The 20900-nt window shown below is 42.4% G+C and overlaps 1 protein-coding gene across 2 annotated transcripts in view; it reads left to right on the forward strand.

The window, feature by feature from the left end:
- Positions 1–20900, forward strand: part of FAM110B (family with sequence similarity 110 member B) — a 144269-nt gene that overhangs the window by 20573 nt on the left and 102796 nt on the right. For both annotated transcript variants that reach the window (XM_060393427.1, XM_027972972.2), the window contains exon 2: positions 11655–11750. The gene's annotated coding sequence lies outside the window, so the exon portion shown is untranslated. The remainder of the gene's footprint in view (positions 1–11654; positions 11751–20900) is intronic.

Below are 20900 nucleotides of genomic sequence, written 5' to 3' on the forward strand. Positions count from 1 at the left end.
CCACTCAGTAAATTTATTTCAAATCTTGTATTTTTAGCCCTAGATTTTTATTTAGTTCTATTTTAGAGTTTCTATTCCGTCCTAAAATAACCAATCTCTTCTCCCATTATATACTTATTTTCCTATAAATTCTTTAACATATTTATTATAGTTAAAGTCCCCAACTACTCATTTCATTAATGGAGTAGAGATTCTCTTTTTCTTAACTGTTATTCTTAATTATGGATCACAGTTTCCTATTTCTTAATATATTTTGTAATTTAAAAAATTGTATTCCAGGAGTCATGAATAAAATAGTAGATTGAAGTATAATATTTTGTTTGTTTCACTTCTTGGAGAGTGCAGGCTCCTCCTTTTTTTTTAATATTATTTTTTATTGGAGCATAGTTGCTTTTCAATGTTGTGTTAGTTTCTGTCGTGCAGCGAAGTGACTCAGCCACGCATATGCATATATCCTCTCTTCCTTGGATTGCCCTCCTATTTAGGTCACCAAGGAGCATTTAATAGAGTTCTCTGTCCTTATAGCAAGTTCTCATTAGTTATCTATTTTATACATAATGTCAATAGTTTGTGTGTGTGTGTGTGTCTGTGCTCAGTTGTGTCCAACTCTTTGTGGCCCTGTGGACTGTAGCCTGCCAGGCTCTTCTGTCCATTGAATTTTGCAGGCAAAAATACTGGAGTGGATTGTCATTTCCTTCTTGCAGGGATCTTCCCAACCCAGGGATCAAACTCACATCTCCTGTGTCTTCTGTATTGGCAGGTGGATTCTTTACCACTGAGCTACCAGGGGAACCCATATATATGCATTCTTAAAGTAAATGCCTGAAACTGAGACGTCAGCCAGTGAGTTCCCTTGCCCTCTGGCCCTGGATTGACTGGAAAGCACTGGCAGATGACCAGGGCCCAGCTGAGTGTATGAGTGACATTCTTCTAATTTTCCCTTTTCCCAAGACTGAAATCTGTGATACCCGTGCTATTCAAATGAGCCACCACTGCCAACAGAACAAGATATCTGAAAGGGAATAAAAAGTAAAATCAAGCATTGTTCTCTCAAACTTGCCCTGAGACAAACTCCTTTTCCTTTATGTAACAGACTAATCAAATGTAGGTCAGAGAACAGTAAGAGTTAAAGATTCAGAAATGGAGTGCATTCATAGCTTTGTGGTTGCTTTAAGGGGCTCCTCAGACAGTAAGAAATAGAACAGATCTATTTATCATAGGTCTGAGGACTGTGAAGTCCAAGATCAAGGTGTAGGCAGATTCCATGTACCATAAGGGCTAGCTTCTTGTTCATGACAACACTCTTGTTTCTGAGTTCTTGCTTGGCAGAAGATGCAAGGAAGCTCTCCGGGGTCTCTTTTATAAGGGCACTAATCCTGTTCTTGAGGGCCCCATCCTCGCCACCTAACCACCTCCCAATACCATCACTTTGGGGTTCAGGATTTCAACGTATTAATTTTGAGGGAAGACATGCAGTCCATTGCAATGGCATTCCTAGTACTAATGGTTGAAAGGAGTTTGATTATTTACCATCGTTCAGGTTCCAAATCACTGGTGTTAAATGTATTGCTATTTAATTCAGAACAACCCCAAGCAGAACTGAGATCCAAATTTGGATGGTTTGACTGTAAAACAGACACCTTTAACCGCCAAGCTATAAATACTACCTAGTTCAAACACTTCTTTGATGATGAATCAATTTATTTTTTATGTGTTAGATTGTTTTGTCAATCACTTCTTATTCAACCAGTAATATTTTATCTAACATCTACTTTATCGTGGACATTGATTTGAGAGTAGAACATGATAGACATGAAAGAATTCAAAGACTGTTTGTGAAACATGCAATTTAGCTGAAAAGTAAGGCTTACATAAAAGAGCCAAACAGCCCAAAAAATGCTACAAAAGATCATACAGTAAATGCTCTGTTTTTATGGAGCAAGCTATATTTCTTACCATGCAATTTAGTATTCCCATTAAGAGAACAGAACTGCCTTAAATGTAATAGAGCCATTAATTTGATGTTTACTTATAGTGTCAATCTTTCCCTGCCAGTCCTTTATACTGATATTAATTTCCCAAAGCTCTAAAGATATTAATAGCCTACAGGAGACATTGAATATAAAAAGTTAAGTCCTCAAAAAAAAGAAAAAAGTTAAGTCCTCTACGAAATTACACCCTGACTTATTTCAGAGACATGCCACTAGCCTGGCTCATAGCTCCCCTTGCTCACGTGCTAGGGGGACAGCATTGACAGTTTGAGGGGTGTACCAGGGAGAGAGGGACTGAGAGCAGTTTTCTGCAGGGCTGGTGATGCTTGTTCTTCTGGAGGTGGCCAGTGCAGTCAGGCTCTTTCTGTTGTAAACACAGTGATGTATATTATTTTGTTGTTTACAAGTCATGTCGGACTCCTGTGAATCCGTGGACTGTTGCCTGCCAGGCTTCTCTGTCCATGAGATTCCCCAGACAAGAATACTGGAGTGGGTTGCCATTTCTTCCTCCATGGGATCTTCCCGACCCAGGGATCAAACCCACACCTTTTGCATCGGCAGGTGTGTTTTTCACCATTGAGTCACTAGGAAGCCCAGTGTATATTCAGCCCCTCCGTTTTTGTGGCCCTGCTGAGTGAGAAGCACCTGGCTGTACATTTCCATCCTGAAGGCCGTTTTCCTGTGACTTGAAAAGTAAGAAGTGCCCAGTAGACACCTGCTACCCCCTGAATGAACCCAGAGGACATGGTGCTGAGTGGAGTAGGCCAGTCAGAAAAGGACCTCTACTGCGTTCTCCTGCTTACAGGAAGTACTTAGAGGAGTCAGAGTCCTAGAAAGAGGGAGAGAGAGTAGAGTAGTGCTTGTTAGGGGCAGGGGAGAGAGGGACTATCCTGCTGGCTCAGACGGTGAAGAACCCTCCTGCACTGCAGGAGACCAGGTTCTACCCCTGGGTCAGGAAAATCTCCTGGAGAAGGAAATGACAACCCAGTCTAGTATTCTTGCCTGCAGAATCCCATGGACAGAGGAGCCTGGTGGGCTATACTGTCCACGGAGTTGCAAAGAGTCAGACACGACTAAGCACACACACACGGAGAGAGGGGAACAGACTTTAATACTTAATGGGTACAGAATTTCAGTTTCTTGAGATGAAGCAGTCTGGAAATGTTTGGTGGTGATGGTCACACAACAGTGCAAAAGTACCTAATGTCACTGAACCATATCTTTAAAAACAGTTACAATTGTAAATTCTGTGTTGTACATATTTTCCCACAATTAAAAAAGTGTAAAAATATAAAACATGATGCCTCAATAAAGCTTGTGTTTAAGTGTTAACAAAAAAAGTGCCCAGTAGATTATATTACATTTTATTAACATCATGCTGAATTTTTGTAGAGGAGAAGAAAATACCAGTATTGTTGGCGCTGTTCTCCACATGCTTATTAATGAGAAGAATAGTTGTTTTTTTTGTTTTTGTTTTTTTTAAGAGGAAGCTGAAAGTAGAGATCCTTTGGCCTGAAATCATTGCCACCTGCTTTGGAAAGCCCTTGAAGGAGACTCCAGTTGTATTTCTCACCTAGACCGGAGAGCCCAAACCTCAGGGTTGTGAAACAGGTCCGTTCTCCTAAGGATCAAAAAATAATAATAATAATAATGGGGGAAAACTGTGCCCACATTCTCAGTGAACATAAGGAGTGTGTGCCTTTCAAACAACTTAAGTGATTCTTGGAGCTCCTGTAGTCCAACATTGACTATATTGTGTAGACTAATTTTTTAAGGAAAAAAAAAGGAGATTTGAATCTCATCAACACTATCTCTTACTTGGTATTTATAGATGCCCAGAGGATGGAAGTTTGCCAGTTTATAATCAAAGCAGAAAACAGAAATTTGTTGACATAATTTCTTGGCATGATATACTAGGATTATTTAAATAGTATTACATAATTTCTATTTTTTGGTTTTCAAGGAACATAGTGACTTATTTTATAGATAGTCATTTAAAAATTAAAATTTATAGAAGTATAATCATCATATGACCCTGTAATTCCACTTCTGAGTATATACCCAAAAGAATCCGAAGCAAGGTCTAGAAGAGATCTTTGTTTCAATATACCCATGTTCATAGCAGCAGCATTCACAACTGCTAAAATGCGGAGGCAATTCGTGTCCATCAAATGATGGATGACTAATCAGAATGTGGTTGATACACAATGCAGGACTCTCTAGTCTTAAAAAGGGAAGAAACTCAGACATATGCTACAACATGGATGAACCTTGAGGACATTATGCTAATTGGAATAAGCCCATCACAAAAAGACATACAGTATGATTCCACTCGTACAAAATGCCCAGGCAAATCATGGAGACAGAAATTAGAATGGTTGCCAGGGGCTGGGGAAGGGGGAATGGGGAGTTATTGTTTAATGGGTCTGGAGTTACAGTTGTACAAGATAAAAGGTATTCTGTAGATGGATGGTGGTGATGTGTACAACATTGTGACGTATTTAATACCACTGAACTGTACACTTAAAGACAGTTAAGAGGGCAAGTTTTATATATTGTGTATTTTACCATAGTAGAAAAAAATGAAAGAAAATTTAAATATCAGCCTCCAGAAAAGATAAATGCTATAAATGCCTTCTATCTTAGGTTTTAATGGATTCCTTATCCCTGTTTTTTTTTTTTCTTGACAGAAATGTTTTTCATAATGTAGGTTAGCAAGAGATTTTGCACATAAAAATTTGAGTAGCTACAAAATACATGTTTTCTACAGTAGGTTCTGCTGGATGAAGAAGTACAGAGTAATTTGGTTTTTTGTTTTTTTTCAGTGTTTTGAGGAACACTGCTTTCCACAGTAGCTGAAGCAGTTTACATTCCCACCAGCAGAGTACAAGTCTTTCTTTTTCTGTACATCCTCAGCAACTTTTGTTATTTATGGTCTGTTTGATGACAGTCATTCTGACAGGTGTGGGGTAATAGCTTGTTGTGGTTTTGCTTTGTTTCTCTCTGATGATTAGTGATGCTGAGCACCTTTTCATGTGCCTGTTGGCCATCTGTGTGTCTTCTTTGGAAAAACACTTATTCATTCACATCCTCTGCCCACTGTTTAATTGTGTTGTTTGTTATTTTGATACTGAGTTGTGTGAACTCCTTCTGTATTTTAGATATTAACCCCTTATCAGATGTATTATTTGCAAATATTATCTCCCATTCAGGAAGTTTTCTTTTTGTTTTGTCGATGGTTTCCTTTGCTGTGCAAAAGCTTTTAAATTTAATTAGGCCTCAATTGTTTATTTTTGCTTTTATTTCCTTTGCCGGAGGAGACAGATAAAAGAAAATATTGCTACAAGTCATGTCAAAGAGTGTTTTGCTTTCGTTGTCTTCTAGGAGTTTTATGGTTTCCGATCTTATATTTAGGTCTTTAATCCAGTTTGAGTTTATTTTTGTAAATCAAGTGAGATTGTAAATACAGTGACTTTGGAAGAACCGTGTTGACCAAAAAGAAAATCTCTCTTAGTTTATTTTGGATTTGGGAGGTCTCTGGTGTTGTACAAGTTTAAAATTTTTGAAGGAAGGAAGCACTTCTGTTCCTTCTTTCCAGATTAGCATATTAGTCCCACAGAATATGTCAAGACCATTCTGGTTTATATTTACGTTCATGCGTCTAAATAACCGTCCCACAATCTCGGCTGGTGCTTAGGGAACCGCTATAAACTCTATTTGTTTTGTTATTTTATTAATCTCTTCTAAATGAGCTATTATTTCCAGCTGTGTGTGTTAGTCACTCAGTTGTGTCCAACTCTTTGTGTCCCCATAGACTATGTCTGCCAGGCTCCTCCATCCATGGAATTCTCCAGGCAAGAATACTGGGGTGGGTAGCCATTTCCTTCTCCAGGAGAGCTTCCCAACCCAGGGATAAAACCTGGGTATTCCCACATTGCACTTTCCATCTGAGTCACCAGGGAAGTCAATTTCCAGCTACTAACTCAGAATCATTAAAACCCTGGAAAATGACAATGTATATAATTGGATTGCAAGCAATTAATAACTGTGCTAGGTTTAAAAAATGTATTTGTATAATAAGCTGTGTGTCAGAGTACCATTTTGAAGAGTGTTAAGAATGAACAGTTGAGATGGGCGAAATTTGTTTTAATATATTATTTGAAACTAGGTGCATTTATCTTTAAAAATATTTTTGTGACATTGACATTAGAGGAAACATTTTACAGGTCTTCCATTGTGACATTCTTCAGAAAATTCTATCTTGGATATTTATGGGTTTGCGAAAGAAATGGCAACCCACTCCAGTATTCTTGCCTGGAGAATCCCATGGACAGAGGAGCCTGGTGGGCCACAGTCCACGGGGGTGGCAAAGAGTCGGACACGACTGAGCGACTTCACTTTCACTTTCACTTAAGTGTTACTATATGCAGAGAATCAGTGAACAGAACACATCTGAGTGAATTTATTGAAACTTTTCATATGCCTCTTTTTTTGTCAAGTCTAGAGAAATAGATCTATTTCAACTCAGTCCAAAGAAATTAATTGTTGGAACACATGAAAGCCTTCTTTTTAAGGTGAGTTCACAGCATGTGAGGAGCCTGACAGTGAGGTGATTATGGTCTTTTTAGTTTGAATCTCAAGAAGATGTCTCTAGCTGTATGATCCTGCCTTTTGGGAAATACAAGTTAATTTTCCAGAATGTTTAGAAATCAGTGATTCATAATCGAGTCACTCTTGTGTGCCTGGCATCTTCGCATGTTTTTACTGAAACATCTAACTCCAAAGTAGGGACTGTTTCCATTTGTTCATGAAAAGTGGGCAGAAGGAGGTGGCTCAGCTACGAGGCCCCTCCCAGTGAGTGAACGCCTCTTTAGCTACTTCCTTTGCGATCTGTTGGCATTTAATCTTCAAGATGACCTGTGAGGTCCTGGCTGTAGTTATCTCCATCTCCAGACCAGGAAATCTGGCCTCTGAAAGGTTTATTCACTCAAGGTCACATGGTTAGTGAAGGTGTGAGAGCAGGATTGAACTCGGCTGATGGAAGAATACTCAAGAGTCTCCATCAGGTAAATATTTTGGTTCCGGTGCTGTAGTCCAGCTTCGACTGCCTGGCTTCCTTAGGGAGTCACCGCCTTTAAATTCTGTCGCTCCAGGGTGATGGGGTGTTTGCCTTGACTTAGGGCTTCCCTGCCCTGATGGTAAAGAATCTGCTTGCGATGCAGGGGAGACGCAGGTTCAATCCCTGGGTTGGGAAGATCTCTGGAGAAGGGAATGGCAACCCTCTCCAATATTTTTGCCTGGAGAATCCCTGTGGACAGAGGAGCCTGGTGGGCTACAGTCCATAATGTCACAAAACAGTCGAATACGTCTGAGCGACTAACACCCCCATCCCCATACAAACACATTGTATGAGACTCCCAGTTGCTCCATATTCATGCAAAACACTTGATGTTTTTTTTTAATCCTTGTAACTTTAGCCATTTTCATGAGTATACAGCGGCATCTCATTGAGGTTTTAGTTTCCATTTCCTACTGACTAATTATGTAGCAGAGCTCTTGTGCTCCCTTGGCACTGGTGTTCTTTGCTGAAAATTTGTGTTCAGATCCCGTCTGTTTTTTCGGTTGTGGTGGATCTTCGTTGCTACACTTGTGCTTTCTTTGGTTGTGAAGAGCAGCTGTGGGCCTCTCACTGCAGAGCCTTCTCTTGTTGAAAGAGCATGGGCTCTAGAGCCTGAGGGCTGCAGTAGTTGTGGCTCACAGGCTTAATTGCTCAGAGGCATATGGGATCTTAGTTCCTGACCAGGAATCGAACCCACGTCCCCTGCCCTGGAAGGTGGATTCTTACCACTGGACCACCAGGAAAGTCCTCTCTCTCTCTCTTTAATAGTTGTTGTCTTTCTCTGAGTTTTAATACCATTAATGAGGTAATGTGGAGAATTATAAAGAAAGTATTTTGTTGCTGACATATTTTCAGGAAATGAATATCTTTAATGGACATTTTGTTTCCTACACCATTTTTTTTCCTTTTTTTGCACATGTATAGCAGGAACTGCCGTCATCTCTTGGCTTGTTTTAATTTACCTTGCCTTGCTTTGCTACATGTACTTTTTACTGACTCTGTCAACTCATAATCTCTGGGAAAACCACTTGTGAAGGTACTAATTACGCCTCTAAACAAACATGCACACATATCCATCTATCATAGGCAAACCTTGACTCCCCTACCACTGTGAGGGCGCCCTAGTGATCCCAGTGGACACTCTGCAGTGGGCACAACATCCTCTCCTGCTTTCTGGTTCCCCTGCACCCACTGCTGTTCAATGTAAATTACTGGGGAGTCAACTAGTGACTGTTGGTGATGATAAGCTCCTGACTGGGGTGGGTTAAGTGCTCTTGAATGACTCCAGTTTTAGAGAACAAGAGATCTTCTAAACTGATGGATGTAGTCGTAAATTAGTTTGAAATCCTTACTTTAAAAACTGCTTCTGTAAGCTTTAGGATACCGAGATTTTGCTTGATAGCTAGCTATAAAATCTACTTGGAAAAAGGTATTGTAGCAAAGCTGTGATTGTGATTTGGCTATGAGTTGTTGTTGTTTGATCCCTTGACCCCATGGACTGCAGCACGCCAGGTTGCCCTGTCCTCCACCATCTCCCAGAGCATATCATCCACGCATCTCATCCTCTGTTCTCTCTTTCTCCTCCTGCCCTCAATCTTTCCCAGCATCTGGGTCTTTTCCAGTAAGTCAGCTCTTCACATCAAGTGGCCAAAGTATTGGAGCTTCAGCTTCAACATCAGTCCTTCCGAAGAATATTCAGGGTTGATTTCCTTAAGAGACTGATTTGATCTCCTTGCAGTCCAAGGGACTATGAATAAGACAGGGTAATTCTATTTTTATTTTGTAAAATAATTAAATTAATTTAATGACTTTTGACTATGCTCAGTTTCCGTTGCTGCGTATGGGGTTTCTCTAGTTGAGGTGAGCGGAGGCTACTCTCAAGTTGTGGCCCGCAGGCTTAGTTTCCTTGCAGCATGTGGGGTCTTCCTGGACCACAGATCAAACATGTGTCCAAGTCCCCTGTATTGCCAGATGGATTCTTAATGACTGGACCACCAAGAAAGTCCAGTAATTCTATTTTTAGAGTAGATGTTTCTAGGTTAGACAACCTAAGAGTATTTCATGGCCTTTAGTGGTTTATCCTAGCTGTATCTGTGGACCAAAGGCAGAATATGTTCTTGATCATTGTGAGCAATGTTTTGTATTAATATGGGATTCCCTGGTGGCTCAGACAGTAAAGAATCTGCCTGTCAATGCAGGAGACAGGGGTTTCTATCCCTGGATTTGGAAGATCCCCTGAAAAAGGAAATGGCAACCCACTCCAGTATTCTTGCCTGGGAAATAACAGAGGGGCTTGGCAGGCTACAGTCCATAGGGTCTCAAAGAGTCTTACATGACTGAGCAGCTAGCACTTGTATTACTATAAAGTTGAGTTGATTCATCAAGACGTGTCCATGCTGTGTAGGATAATGAATGAGTAGAAAAGCTGATGAAACTGTGAGCTCATGGGGGGTTGCTTTTGAAATTTATGATCTGATAGAGCACTGGATTGGCACCTAGCAGATCTGAGATCTAGGACCAGCTTTGCTGTGTGACTTTGGAGAGGTCACTTGGCCACTCTGGGCTTTCCTCTGCTCTGAAATGAGTCAGTTGAAAGACTGGTGCTGTGAATTATTTTTATTACGATGGTTTTGAGGTCACGTGACAACTTTGAAAATAATTCCAGTCTTGAAGTGCTTCATCTGTGGTGTTATTCCTCATTCCAGACATAATTGCATGGCTTGTCTGTCTTTATTGCTTTCTCTTTGTTACTCTTTATTACTTTCTCTCTTCCAAAGTAAGAGAAGGAAAAGGCAAAAATAATCATAAAGATGAAAAGGAATTTTTGATACAATATTAGAACAAAACAAAAGCCTGTTTTCGAAATAGTAAAATGCAAAACTTTTTACTTTGTTATTATGGGTCACAGTCAATTCAAATTGGGCCCAGAGGTGTTTTGGATTAAAATTTCTCTAATGTCCTCATAAATGTTTGTGATTTTATTCATTTAAATTTTTGGTGTCCCTTATATTTCAGCAAGCAAATAAAATCTTAAACTGCAGGCAGTAAGCAATCAAAAAGAGCCCATAGAACTTGGGGTTTATGTTTCTATTTTAATTTAGTGCTAATTCTGACTTTATGTTCCTGTTGAGTAGTGAGACAAAGGGAAAATAGATTATTTTGAAAGTTTTGAATGTGAGAGTGGGAATTATCAGTGTTAGTTATTGAAATAGACATTTTCAGGCTTGCTTTTTACTTTTTCTGAAGTTATTCAAAATCTAGGTCAAGATTTGCAGCCTTACTCATGAACTTCCGGCACATTGTTCACTACATATTGCTCCAGAAAGGAACTAATGATGGTGGGGAAACTGGTGTCCACCTTAATGAAGTGGTTCTCAGGCATCATCTGTTGAAGTCCCAAATGCCTCCTTAAAAAATCATACTGTTGATTACTCCTGTACCCGTGCAAAACATGGAATAAATTAAAAAAAAAAAAAGGTATCTATGACAGAGCATCTTCCTTCCCTGTTGGCTGGCTCCCACTGTCAAGTAAACAAAGATGTCATTATCTGGCTGACGGCACCAGACGAAAGCAGATGCTAAAGGAAAAGATGGTTAAGTTTTCCATCACATTTTCTTGAGCTGCTAGCTGTCCACATAACAATCACTCTCATGATTCATCCAAGTGTCTCCAAATAGAGTAAGAGCATTTACAGAAATGGCAACTCACTCCGTGTATTCTTGCCTGGGAAATCCCATCGACAGAGGAACCTGGTGGGCTATAGTCCACGGGGTTGCAAAAGAGTCAGACACGACTTAGTGAGTGAACAACAGAACAACAGAACACTGACTTTCCTCCAAAAAGCCTCAGTTTCTTTCCACGTTTGTGAAGTGGAGTAACATTGTTTCTGGACCTGAGTAGGTGCCCAGTCAGTGTTAATTATTTCCTTCCTAAAAATGAAATACTCAAAAACTGGGGTAGTGTTGCTTCCAAGAGCTGACCTTGCATCAGGAGAATAAAGAAAACCCAGGACAATGAGGCACATGTTTGTGAGCTCTGGTAGGAACTGCGTTTGGAGGACAAGATAAGAGAAAATGCTGACTTGTAATATTTTATTCCCTTGCAAACATTAACAAAGTTTCTGCTGTACAAACAACATAGCTCTCTCTCCTCCCCAGTTATGCAGTTTCTTGTGAGGAGGCGACATCATTTCCTGCTCGGTTTTGTGAATTACAAGGATGCTGTGTCCTACTGGGGATGCTGGGCTTGGAATGAGGTAGAGAGAGGCTCACAGGGATCTCCAGGCTAGTGGCAGCCCACAGGCTCTTTAGGTTGTTTTCCATTAAGGGCACAAGCAAAGCCCGCCTTATAGTTGACTTTTGTCTTTTTCCCAAATCGAGCAGCTCTATAAGAAAGAGGCTTTGGACCCAGATTTTTCCCAGGTAGATTAGGAAATATACACTCTCTGTTACATGGTAAAACAGTTTCTCTTTAATGATACTTGAAAAACTAATCACTTTTCTTCTCCAGAATAATCAGAATCATCTCTGCCCTTTTATTTTAGCTGTCTCCAACTGGACATCCAGGGCGCCTCTCCTGTTCTTTCTGACTCTTGAATTGGAAGCTAACAAGACTCTACAGCCTGGAAAAGAAGTAAAAGGTAATACATGTTAAAAACTGTGTTATTAAATTCATGTGTACACCTGATGACCATAAAGTAATGGCAGCTCCTTATTTGCTGAGTGGAGTTTGGGTGTCCTTCCCTGTTTTCCCACTATCTCCCTCCTGTCCCTCCCCCCTCACCACCCCTCCCCCGTCACCACCACCCAATCCCTCCTTGTCTTCTCTCTCTGTCTCCTCCTTCCCTTTCCTTCCTCTCCCTTCTTCACACGTATTCACTCAACAAACGGGTGTGTGGAGTCTGTCCTGTGGGGTCGCTGGCAGGAGTGGGAGGGACAGCCTCTGAAAAGGACCTCCCCCCAGCTCTGTGCTGCCAGGTCTGAGTGAGAGGCAGTCCTTGCTTCTGGCTGTGCCCAGAGCACTCCCTCGCCAACCACCCGGGCCCTGAAACGTGTGCACTTCCCCGGCTCTCTTTGAGGTTGGCCGGGTGCTTGCTTACAGTTGCTTTTTCTGCAAATCTGGGGCTCTTCGAGGCTCAGTCCCTCATCAGTGGACTGCCACCTGACAGATGAATTTGTAAACACTCTCACTTAGTGTGAGACCTGCTATATTTTCTCCAATCACTAATAGAACACGTATTATGCAAAAAATTTAAATGACCCCGATCTATGATGTAGAATGTGACTGGTCTCTCCCAAAGCCTGGAGATAACACTGGCTAAATTTGGGTTCACACACTTCAGTCGCTTTCCTCTCTACATAGACTCATGTTGTTAGTAGACGTGCTTAGTCTGTAATAAGTGCCCTAATCCCACAGGGTAAGATTCTGTGGGGAAAGGTGGTTTAATAATATCTGCTGATGGCCACGCCTTCTTTCTTGTGCGTGGCCCTTGCAAATGCAGATGGCGGGTTCTGTGAGCTGGGGACCGTGGGTGCTCCCTGTGCCTGTTCATCTCGGTGGCTTCTGCCCTCATTTAGTAAACTGATGTTTACCCCCCCATCTTGCCTTGATAGTATATTAGTCGCGCCAGGATCTGGGAAGAACTAGGGCTCAGGTGCTGCCAGCCAGGTGAGCATCCTTGTCCTGGACGCTGGGTGGGAATGGCGAGCTCCTACCTTGGCTGAAATCCTCCTTCGTGGTACACCGCCGCCAGCCTGGCTCTGGAGACATTGTCGCATCTCTGCTTGGCGCCTCTGTCTGTCCTTAAGGAGCCAGCAATCTCCCTCCTGGTGGGACTGCCCTCACCTGACTTTCTGCCTCCCTCCTAGAGGGCAGGGGCCTCATCTCGCTTCTGAGACACCCGGCTCCTGCCTCCTTCTTCAGCCTCCGTCGCCTTCTCAAATACCCTCTGACTCTACCCCATCTGCACTTGATGCCCCCTAACTGAATATTGGAAAGCAACTGGCCACAATTCCACAGCCCTTGGTGCACTGTAGTCCCGGGTGTCTGTCTGTCTGTCTCCATGCATTGTCAGCAGCTGAGGGAGACCCTGGCCTGTTCAGCCCAGTGACCAAGAGAGCCTGTCGTGGTCCAGCATATGGTTGACTGTAGGAACTAAGAGATGGATGAGTGTTGGGAGGACATCGGGCATCGTCCCTACCCAGTCTCTTTATCCTGGGATGTGGCAGTGCCTGTATCCCGTGGGATGCCGTGTACGCTGGTCAGATGCTCTGGAGACCGTGGAGCAATGCTAGCTTTGAGGCAGGGCATATTTTCCTGACTGTGAGTTCTTCTAGGAAACTTGAGATGGTCCCCAGTTAGATTAATCAGTTGGCTTATCGTCGAGGGGGCCTCCAGCTCTGGGCAGCCCAGCTCTGGTCCCCTCTCATCTGCTGTTGGAGCTCTTCTCACAGGTGGACAGAGCCAGAACTTCCTGGGGCTGGTGGCTTTGATGACAGTGGGCTCCGGGTCAGCATCTGGACTCAGCCACGTGCAATGTGCATGATGTTGGAAAGCTGTTCACTTTCTGTGCCTCAGTTTCTTCACCTGTCACATCAGGATACAGGCAGAGTCCACATCATAGGCTCCTTGTGAGCATCGAAGGATGAGTTGCTGTGTAGGCTGGTGCGCAGATGTATAATCCACGTTAGAGCTTCTGTTCTATTGTCTTCTGCAGAACAGAGGTGACAATACCTATTTCTCATGGTTACTGTAAGCATTAAATGAGGTGGTGCCCATAAAATGGGGCCTCTCAGGTGGCTCAGTGGTAAAGAATCTGCCTGCTGAGCAGGAGATGCAGATTTGATCCCTGGGTCAGGAAGATCTCCTGGAGAAGGAAATGGCAACGCACTCCAGTATTCTTGCCTGGAGAATCACATGGACGGAAGAGCCAGGTGGGCTACAGTCCATGGGGTCGCAAAGAGTTGGGCAGGGCTGAGAGACCAGTCAACAATTATGCTGGCTGTTTTTTTTTTTTTTTAATTTGTATAACTTAAAAAATTTGACTTGGTTACATGGTTGCACATAAGTTATGATTGGTCCTGAGATTAAACAAGTAAAAATAATACAGCTACTTTTCAAAATTTATAGCAGTGCCTTGGGAATGTTTCTGCAAACCACAGAGAAGTTGAGTTGTTGCTCCAAACGGAGAGAGTGGGTTCATCCCCTGCAGAGGTGACCTTTGATTTCAACTCTCATTGAGTTTCCTTTCTTATTTGCTTTTGGCATTGATCTGACCTGAGTACCACCTAAGAGCAAACCATTTAAGCAGGAATATGTTTCAATATTTAATGATACTCAGTTCTTCAAACCCTTCACTGCCTAAGAATTTGTACTAAGTGACCTGTTTCTTTAAGATTCTGTGATATTCACTTAGATTTTCCTAGACTGGATTTCTCTGATTCATATGCAACCATATTTTTCTTTGGGTTTCCCAGGTAGCTCAGTGTTAAAGAATTCACCTGCCAATACAGAGCTGCAAGAGACTCGGGTTCAATCCCTGGGTTGGAAAGATCTCCTAGAGAAGGAAATGACAACACTCACTCTAGTATTCTTGCCTGGGAAGTCCCATGCACAGAGGAGTTTGGTGGGCCACAGTCTGTGGAGTAGCAAAGAGTCAAGACAAGACTGATCGCATACTTTTACTTTTTTTTTTTTTAACCTTGTTTTATTGTTTAGTTAAAGGAGAAAAACAGCTGATGGTAGGTTTTGGGATTTGAGGATTTTTTGAGATCGCTAAGTTAATTGATAGACTTCCTATGTATTCATGGCATAAAGGTACAAGCATGTTAAAAAATATTTCCAGTTTGGTCTCTAATCCTAGGCTCTGATTAACCTTCTGCAAAGCCTGTTATCTGCAGTAAATGATTCTAATTGGTACATATGCTACTTTGTAAAAAAAAAAAACAAAACACAATACTTAGCACTTTTTCCAGTTTTTGTACACAGATGTGTAATTTGGCTTTCCTTCTCTAAAGGAAAATTTGTGGACTGAAATTGTTTCAAATTCAAGGTGCACACTTCAGTCATAAAGATGAAGTTCCATCTTAAGGAGGAGTGCTGTTTATAGTCTTCTAAATTTTTTTACGAGCATCTCTTTTTCAACGAGTACTGTCTGGGCTGTGTTTTCTGACTTGTTTTCTGAGTTAATTAGAGTTGGAAAGCAGATGTCTCTTTTTTCTCTTTCTCACTGTTTGGTGTTCAGGGCCACCAAGCCTTGTTATCTTTGTTTTTGTCCCCTGTGTTCAACCTGCAGTTTGCACGTCATTTCAGAGAACCTCTTCCTTCTCTGGCCTCTGTCTGAGCAGATAAGGATCACCAGAACGTGACGCAAGCAGGGATGCAGGCTGTAGGGGACCCAGTGAATTCTAGATTGTTCTGACCTAGTAAGTCACCCAATTTGTGTTTCCTCGTCTTCAAAAGGTCCTTGTAGGAGGATAATTGTACCTGTTGAAAAAGCGTGTCATTCTTCTCTCATGAGTAATTGCTGATGGCTTATAAATGTGGCCTAGCCTTTTCTCACTTAATTTTTTTTCCTTAAACTTATGTTTAATTGAAGGATAATGGAGGTACAATGTTGTGTTAGTTTCTGCTGTCCAGCAACACGAATCAGCCTTAAGTATACATGTACCCCTCCCTCTTGGACCTGTCTCCCACCCCTCCCATCCCTCTGCTCTAGCTCATCTCAGAGCTTTGAGCTGAGCTCCCTGTGCTCTACAGCAGCTTCCCACTCGCTATCTGTTTTACATATGATAATACATATGTTTAAGCGCTACTCTCTGAGTTCATCCTACTCTCTCCTTCCCCTCGCCCTGAGTTCACAAGTCCATTCTCTATGTCTGGGTCCATACCTGCCCTGCAAGTAGGTTCATCAGCACCATTTTTCCAGATTTCAAATATATGTGTTAATATATGATATTTGTTTTTCTCTCTCTGACTTGCTTCACTTTGTATAACAGACTTCTGGGTTTATCCACCTTGGTTCAACTGACTCAAATTCATTCTTTTTTATGGCTGAATAATTTTCTATTGTGTCTACGTACCACAGCTTCTTCATCCGTTCATCTGTCGATGGCCATCTAAGCTGCTTGCATGTCCTGGTTATTGTAAATAATGCTGCAGTGAATCTCAGTATTGCTCACCCTGGATCCGGTGCCACCAGCACTCCCCATCAACCCTAGGACATCATCGATGTCTGTGCTCTTTTCTCAGAACTGTGTTGTACTTGCCATATGAAATCCTAAAATGTTTAAGATGGAGATGGTGCCAAGTTTAATTCCTTATTTTGCAGAGGAGAAAACTGAGACCTTTCGACAGCTACTTTCATTTAATATATTTATAAGAATTCAGCAAAGATATGCTTTTCTATTTTTATAAGAATATATGTATTCTTCATGTAATTAAAATATTTACAGAAAGTACTAATAATTAGTATATTAAATCATACTGAGCAACTTCCCCAGCGGTTCAGTGATTGAGACTTCACCTTCCAATGCAGGGGATGCAAGTTCCATCCCTGATCAGGGAAGCTAAGATCCCACATGCCTCGTGGCCAAAAAAAAAGCAAAACATAAAATAGAAACAATATTATAAGAAATCCAATGAAGGCTTAAAAAAAATCATATTGAACGTGGTCAGCCTTTGGTACACTCCCCAGTAAAGGACAGCTGTGCTTCACCTGGGGCTCTGGGAGCAGAACTGGTACCCAGAAGTGTCCTAAGTGGCCACGTGGTTGCATTTGCTCTTTAACAGTTCACTTAACACATATGTCCTGGCATCCATGGTACCATGTGGGAAGGCAGGCCCCCTGCTTTGAGAAGTGCACAAATTACTGTCCCCAGAGCAAATTCATCTGTGTTCTGTGGCAATTTATTGACTGTCTCGCAAGCAAAAGCAGTTTGTTTTCCCCTGAGCATTTCATTTTACCAGTATCCAAAATAACACTCTTAACGAGTGACTCATATGCACACACTTAACAGACCAGACCAGGTGTTCCTGGGCTGTGGGTCCTCGAGGGTCTCCCCCAGATCAAGACCAGCATTTGGTAAGCTCAGTTTTAATGAAGCTGTAAATGTCCACTTACAGCTTTTCCTTTCTCCATCATCCTTGTTTCAGCAACTTTGTTGGTATAGGGTTTATTAGTAAAATAAATTTTAGTGACAGAAAAGTGAAAGTCGCTCAGTCGTGTCTGACTCTTTGAGAACCCATGAACTATACACTCCATGGAGGCCAGAATACTGGAGTACCTTCTCCAGGGGATATTCCCAACTCAGAGATTGAACCCGGGTCTCCTGCATTGCAGGTGGATCCTTTACCAGCTGAGCCTCCAGGGAAACCCTATAGCGACAAATGCACATGCTTTTTGTTTTGTTTTGCTTTTAAAGAAGGGTTTAGAAATGGGAAAATCTTTTTTCTAGGGTACAGCAAAATAATGTAAGCACATGAAAAAAATATTAAGTGAAAATGATCATTTTAGTAAAAAAAAAACAGGACTACCCTTTTAATCTGAAACGTGGCACTGTTTCCCACTCTTCTCCTTTTTTATCCTTTCCCCCATACGCAAAACATCCTGTCATGATTAAGGATTTCGGTGTTCCCTATCACTTCATTGATGGAGACATTTCAACCACATGTTTGCAAGTGTTCTTTCAGGGTTCAGTGCCTCCTCCTCCCCCATAGTGACTTGTCATTGTTCTGTTGCTTCTGCCTGTTTGGGGTCTGGGGGGGCACAGTCCAAGGAAGTCCCAGCAGGTGTGCCGTGAGCTCCAGGAAGGGGAGCTGAGGGCATTACCCTGGGGGTGAAATTCACTCGTCATGGTGGTCACCGGCTGTCACAAACATGTGGCGTCAGGGTTTTGGCAGGACTACACTGGCTGGAATGACCTGTCCGGTAAATGAGGACATCCCTAAACCAGTGTATACACCACCCCCCTCTCAGTTTCAGTTGCAGGACTCCGCAATCCTTTTGTGACTTGACTGCGTGGTTGACAGCTAGCTTCTGCAGTAAGCCAGGGAGCAGCGCTAAAGATTAAACTTATATCCTGGTACCTGGCTCCGTCTCGTGTGGAATAAGCAGAAGTCAGCTTGAGTCCTTGGCAGCATTTGGACTCAGATAAGCTATGTAAAGTCTCCAAGCCTTTGTTTCCTCACATTTATCTTGAAGAGAGATTGCTTCCGATTTCTCTGTTTCCATAAGACATTGTGTTTTTTTTGTTTGTTTTAGATAAATATTGAAAGTTCATTACAAATGTATAAGAAATAAGCTTATGTAAATACGGATCATTCTTAATTTTTATTGGAGTATAACTGCTTTACAGTGTTGTATCGGTTTCTGCTGTACAGCAAAGTGAATCAGCTATAAGGACATCATTTCTGATTGGACTCATACTCAGGCAGTGAGTAAGAACAGGTAACGCTATTAGACTGAAAATAGTATTATTCCTACTTTTCAGCTACTGTACTCTATGCTTGACCCAGAATATTACACTAATTACATTTATCGTGAAGACATTTGAGAATCATAGATGTTCGTTGATTTAGAAATAGAACATATGCATTTGTATTAAGCTGTTGAAAAACAGGGTTTGGGTGGTTTCCTCCGCTTTTCTAGCTCAATGCCACAGTGATGGGAATTGTGGGTGGGATGCTGATGTCACTCAGAGATGATACCACGTGACCCTTTTGGGGTTTGCCTGCCTTTTACGCAGATTGTCTTATACAGCATACCTGTTCGCTGCTGGCTTCTTCAGACTTTGGTTTACCTGGACTTTTTGATGTACAGGCTTAAGTTTTGCCCAGTGTAATCTCCCTATATCATTTCATGCTTTTATTTATTTATTTACTTTTGGCTGTGCTGGGTCTCCATTGCTGTGCACAGGCTTTCTCTTTGTTGTGGTGTGTGTGCTTCTCACCGCGGTGGGTTTTCTCGTTGCGGAGCGCAGACTCCAGGGTGTGAGGGCCTCGCTAGGTGCAGCTCCTGGGCTAAAGCACAGGCTCGGCAGCTGTAGCACGTGGGCTTAGATGCCCAGCATCATGTGGTATCTTCCCAGACCAGGGATCGAATCTGTGTCCCCTGCATTGGCAGGCGGATTCTTAAGCACTGGACCACCAGGGAAGCCCTCCCCATATCATTTCTTAAGAGAGTGGTACTAGTTGGGTGATGATCACACAGACTCTGGAGAGCAGTCTAAGATGTGGGTGCTCTGGACGACTTTGGAACAGCTGGACTGTGTGTGCAAGGCCCCTGTGCAGTTCTTTAGGCAGGACCACGCCTTTCTCCGGCACTAGATGGAGGTGCTGGGGAAGACCTGCTTTTCTGTGGATGTTGTTTTCCATTATCTCAGAGCTGTAATCTGCATCCAAATCAGTTATCAACTCTCTCTGGACCCTTGTTGGGAATTTGAAGTAGATAAACAGCACCTGCTCATTAACATGTCAGCTCTTTTCTGATTTCTAGCTGTCCTACTTCACACTATGGAAATAGCCTGGCTCCCTCGGGGCACTAGGCAGGGACACTGTTTGCACTGAATTGAGTGAGATGATTTTCCAAGGTGGGAGCGGAACACAGTGGGCATTGGTTGATATTTAAAGAGCATGAGTGAAAGCAGGAGGCCCCTCACCCGGGAGAGATGCCAGGGCTTTTTGACACTGATTCTCTTCTAAGATTTGAAGTCTTGTCGATGGCTGATTGTATACACTGGACTTGTTTGTCCACTGGGTGTTCCCCTCCCCACAACGAGAGGTGACTACTCAACATCAGCTCAGGTGGCCGGTGAGGGATGCCCCATGTCATCATCAGAGCCCTGTCGTGCACAGGAATTTGCTTTTCAGCCCCACATATGGCTTCACATTGTGGGCTTTACCTTTTCAGAAAGTTGGTCTCAGGGAGACTCTTACAGATTTCATTTTCATTCTGGAATAAATCACTGACGAATTCTAAAACCCATGACAAGCTATTTGGTCTCTTTCGGCCTTGATTTTCTTGCCAAAACGATAATACTATACAATATTGCACCGCATCTGAATGGTTGAATAGTGGTTATATTGTCAGGCCCTGTTCTAGATACTTTACATGTTATCACCTCATTTAATCTTCATCACATCTCTGGGTTGAGTTATCTCCATTTTACAGATGAAGAAACTGAGGCATAAAGAGGTGAAATAGCTTGTCCAGGGTTACACAGCTAGGAAGTAGTGAAATAAGATTTGAACCCAATCAGACCGGCTCTAGGATTTCATTCTCAAAGATATGTGGCACTGTCTCTCCAAAAAAGTAACATAGTGCCTGATTCTTTCTTATTTTGGTTTGATTGTGTGAACACACATGTGCCCTTTCCTGGGAGGCATGTGGACCGGTGAATATGACAGCCCTTGGTCTGGTACTGACGCAGGTTTGGGGGGCTTGCTTGAAGTCCTGTTTGTGATACTTGGGGGTTACTTCCTGCAGTAACCTATGGAGACTTTCATGCGCTCAGAGACACCATGTGCGCTTACCAGAGTGGATGGCATGTGGTCCTGGGCACCACTGACATGGACCACCATGCATCTCCCAGGGTGCATAGTACATCGCAGCCTGTCCCACTGGCTGCCTAGCCCTGTGTAAACTGGCTAATAGCCTTGTTTACAGAGATGCAGACGTAGACAACAGACTTGTGGATACAGGAGGGGAAAGAGCATGGAGTGAATTGAGACAGTAGCTCTGATATGTGTACGCTACCATGTGTAAAGCAGAGAGCTACTGGGAAGCGGCTGT

Source organism: Ovis aries, chromosome 9 (assembly GCF_016772045.2).
Source record: "Ovis aries strain OAR_USU_Benz2616 breed Rambouillet chromosome 9, ARS-UI_Ramb_v3.0, whole genome shotgun sequence".
In the NCBI taxonomy this organism is placed as follows: domain Eukaryota; kingdom Metazoa; phylum Chordata; class Mammalia; order Artiodactyla; family Bovidae; genus Ovis; species Ovis aries.